Consider the following 245-nt stretch of genomic DNA (forward strand, 5'->3'; position numbering starts at 1 on the left):
TGAAAAACGCAGCCGCCGTGGTGATCACATTCTCGCCCACAACATCATAAGCGGGAAGTTTAACCTCTCGAAAGAGCTGTTCTTCACTCCTGCTCCGGAGCGTCGGCTGCGGGGTCATTCCGAAAGGCTCTACCTGCGACGATTTCATCTCAATCGAAGGAGAGGAGCTTTCTCCGTCCGGGTTGCGGATCCGTGGAACAAGCTGCCAGACGAGATGGTGAAGATGCCGACGACCGCTTTGTTCA

Source organism: Octopus sinensis, linkage group LG29 (assembly GCF_006345805.1).
Source record: "Octopus sinensis linkage group LG29, ASM634580v1, whole genome shotgun sequence".
Classification (NCBI taxonomy): Eukaryota; Metazoa; Mollusca; class Cephalopoda; order Octopoda; family Octopodidae; genus Octopus; species Octopus sinensis.